This window comes from Loxodonta africana, chromosome 10 (genome assembly GCF_030014295.1).
Source record: "Loxodonta africana isolate mLoxAfr1 chromosome 10, mLoxAfr1.hap2, whole genome shotgun sequence".
In the NCBI taxonomy this organism is placed as follows: Eukaryota; Metazoa; Chordata; class Mammalia; order Proboscidea; family Elephantidae; genus Loxodonta; species Loxodonta africana.
Genome location: NC_087351.1, coordinates 87,760,549 through 87,764,571, shown reverse-complemented (window position 1 = coordinate 87,764,571; position 4,023 = coordinate 87,760,549). Strand labels below are relative to the sequence as shown.

General features: G+C 47.7%; 1 non-coding gene across 1 annotated transcript; it reads left to right on the top strand.

Annotated features, from left to right (window-relative positions):
- The first annotated feature begins 1,438 nt into the window (after positions 1-1,438).
- LOC111750244 (U6 spliceosomal RNA) lies at positions 1,439-1,544 on the top strand. The gene has a single exon (XR_002785396.1). It is a non-coding gene; the product is annotated as a U6 spliceosomal RNA (small nuclear RNA).
- The last annotated feature ends 2,479 nt before the right edge of the window (positions 1,545-4,023 follow it).

Here is a 4,023-nt window from a genome sequence, read left to right as displayed (position 1 = left end):
TCAATCTTCCCGTGGACTAGGAGCTTCTCTGCACAGGGACCCTGGGTCCACAGGACGCACTCTGCTCCCATCACTGCTTTCTTGGTGCTATGAGGCCCCGTCTCTCTGCTCTCTTCTTTCTTTTATATCTCAAGAGATCGCCTCAAGACACATCCAATTTTGTAGATTGAGTCTTGCCTCACTAACACAACTGTTGCCCATCCTCCCTCATTAACATCATAGAAGCAGGATTTACAACATAGAGGAAAATCACACAATACCGGGAATCATGGCACAGCCAAGTTGACACACACATTTTGGGGGGGACATAATTAAATCCATGACAAGTACAGAAGTCCAAATTCAGGGTGTTGGCAGGGCCACACTCCTTCTGAAGCTTCTAGAGGAGGATCCTTCCTTGACTCATAGCTTTTGGCAGCCCCAGGCGACCCTTGGTTTGTGGCAGCATAACTCCAATCTATGCCTCTGTCTTCACATGGCCGTCTTCCCACTGTGTCTCTCTATGGATTTCCTCTCTTCTTATAAGGACCCCAGTCAGACTGGATTAAGAGCCCACCCTGCGCCAGTATCCCTCATCTCAACTAATTACATCTGCAAAGACCTTATTTCCAAATAAGGTCACAAGCTGAGGTTCTGGGAAAGACGTGAATTTAGGGTGGACACTCTCCAACCCACCTTAGTTTTCTCACCTGAAGAATTGGGGTGGGGGGGCATTACCAGTATATACATCATGGAGCTGTTTTGATGATTCTGTGGGTCTATCCATTCGGTGCACTTGGTACATAGGGGCCACTGACATTGTTAACACGACTTTGGGCAATGTTCTGTCTCTGGCCCTCTGAGGGCCACGTTCCAGTCATTGTCAGTGTTTACAGTAGTGTTCAGCACAGTGCTGGGCACACAGAAGTCAATGAATTGGATTGATGAAGCCCAGGACCAAAGCTACCCCGACCTCCCGAGGGCCTCTGGCTTAGATCGAGGAGGTGGAGGGATGTTCCATCTCGTGACAAGTCTTGTGAACACGTGTCCAGTGACCTCGCCAGTTTCCTCTCCAGAGCCAAGAATAATTTAACTCTATGACTGGTCATTTTCACAAACTTCATTTCACTGAAGAGAGAACTGAGGCCCGAAAGGGGAGAGCTCTTGTCTGGATTGAGTCTTGAGTCTTAAATTCCAAAGCCCATATATGGTTTTCTTTTTTCCATTAAAACAAAAAACCATTAGCCTCCCTGACATGCCTGTCATCCTGCTTACCCTTGCAAGCACACACACTTGCAACAGGTATCAGTCCTGGAAGACACAGACTCACTCAAGCCACACCTTAGAAAGCGCTGCAGCAGCCCACATCTCTCTCAGCCTCACTCAGCTATGCAGAGATGCACGAACTAACAACTTCCCAACACCACCCTTCTTTTCAGTGTGACAGAGAAAGGGCCTGGTGCTCACTTCGGTAGCACATATACTAAACTGGAACCATACAGAGAAGATTAGTGTGGCCTCTGTGCAAAGATGACACTTAAATTTGCGAAGCGTTCCATATTTTTTACATGTATATTTACCACAATTCTTTTATAAAAAAAGGCATGGGAGGTCAGATTGTAGGTTAAACATGCTTTAGTAATAAAATGCTATCTTCAAACAAAAGAACAACAGAAAGGGCCCAGCACTTTGATTTCTCTGTGCCAAGGTCTAAAGGCCACTTCTCCAAGGTCACGTGGCAAGTGGGCAGCTGAGCTGAGATTCCCAGGGAGCCTCTGATTTTCATTCCTAGAGCGTCACAGGAATGGGCAGATTGGGTGATGGAATACCTACCTAAAGAAAGGTGACATCAGCATGGTCTGCTCTCGCCAACTATGGCAGGAGAAGAGAACCAAGGCTGTGACAAGACCACCATGGCCACCACCATTCCAGCAAAGTCCTCTCAGGTCAAAATGGGTGTGTGAACAGAAACTGGGTCCCTCGTTGCGGAAGGGTGGAGCACATGTGTACAGTTGCAAACACAAATTTTATAAGGATAATCATATAAAATATCTCACTGTGAACATAAAGGAAACTTTTTTTTTTAATAAGTAGCTCTATATATTTTTTAATCACAGTCAGACATATATAAAGGTGGAAAATTCTAAGAGTACAGAAGAACTTATAACGAAAACCAGAGAGAAGCTTCCAGAAATAGTAATCCTAGCAAACTTTTAGTGAGCACCTACTATCTCCCATAAAGATTACAGATATCAGCCCTGGAAGACACAGACTCACCAAACCCTATGGGGCAGTTCTAGTCTGTCACATTGGGTCTCTATGAGTCAGAATCCACTCGATGGCACCCAACAACAACTATGTACCAGGAGTCCCTGGGTGATGCAAACAGTTAACAAACTTGACTGATAACTGAAAGGCTGGAGGTGCGAGTTCACTCAGAGATGCCTTGGAAGAAAAGCCTGGCCATCTGCTTCCTAAAAATCAGCCGTTGAAAACCCAATGGAACTGGGTTCCATTCTACTCTGATACACTTGGGGTCACCACGAGTTGGAGTCGGCTTGACAGCAACTGTCTTACCATGTGACAGGCCCCATGCCAAGTGCTTTACAGGCATTATCTCTACCCCTCCATGACTTGGGTGCTTTGAGGATCCCGTTTTACAGATGAGGAAACTGAAACTTGCCCAACATCACACAATGTTAAGAAAGAAAAAAAAAGTTAATACCATAAGTGTAGTCAAGTTTTGATTAAACTCTAAAGATTGGGGGAAGGAAGCCTAGAAAAATGGAAACAGTTGATTTGATGGGGCGATAGGATTGCAGGGGATTTTTCCCCCTCGGTAAACAATTTCTGTTGTTTTCCTGTGGTGGTGGATGGACTCTAGTGTAAGAGAGAGAAGGTGATCTCAAACAGGCCTTTCAGACAGTGCCCTGTCCAATGCCCTTTTCTGACAGTCGCAGAGAGATTGAGTGACTGGCCCACGGTCACACACACAGCTACTTAGGGCTAGAATTGCTAGGACTAGAATTCAGTCGTTTTTTTTTTCCTTTTAATATCAGCTGTCTTTCTGGCTATATAACTTTGGACAAGTCACTTAACTTCTCAGAGCCTCGGTTTCATTATCTGAAAATGTGGGTAATAATAGCACCTACTGGGGGAGGAGAGGGTGGCTGAGGAGGAGGAGACCGTGGACTTGTCAGCCTGAGGGGAAAAGCATCCTACCCAACTGCCCCCTTCCCCCACTTGCAACCCCCTCTCCTGGGCAGCCTCCCAGCACTTTCTCAGCATCTTTGTCAATTGCTGTGTGTGGAGGGAGAGTTTGGGGGAAACCCCTTCTCCAGCTCAGATTGGCTTTGGTTCCTGTTTAAGCTCACTGCAAATTCACTCCTTTGGAACCCAGATTTTTTCTTTTTTTCTTCCCTTTTATGAATCAGCACAGAATTGGCCTGTATGGGCCAGGGAAGACTCCAGAATGCAAACCTCACTGAGGTCCTAGTGCTCCTGGGCCTACGGACACCTCCCTCCTCAGGTGGAGTCATGGCCTATGGGCTGCAGGGCCCAGGCTCCAGCCCTCCCTGCCTCCAGAAGTCTGGGGCCCAGAGATATGAGACTCCCAGTCCCCCATCCCAAAGGCCATCTCGAAGATCCCTGTAGTCCACATGCTATGGTAAAGGGAGACATCAGCAGGAAAACTGTAGTACTCCTCCTCAGAAGCCCAGCTTCCCCAGGGCATCATGGGACCGACCCTGGCCAACTCTCCACAAGGAGCCCTGACCCTGCAGGTGTCTTCCCCTTTTCCCACCCTGTAGCCCCCATACACACTTGCCAGTAATGGGAGCTGTAGCCGGAGACACTTGCCCTTGTGAAGGTGCCCCTGACTACTCACGTTGCCCTCTGAGGGCTTCTGTGTCATCGGACTTTCATATGCACCCAAAGTGTCATCCATCTCACAGAGGTGAGACAGTGGAGGCTCAGAACCATTGAGTGACTCACCAAGGCCACGTGCCAGGAGAGGCCAGGCCAGGATTTCTTGCCCTGTCACCA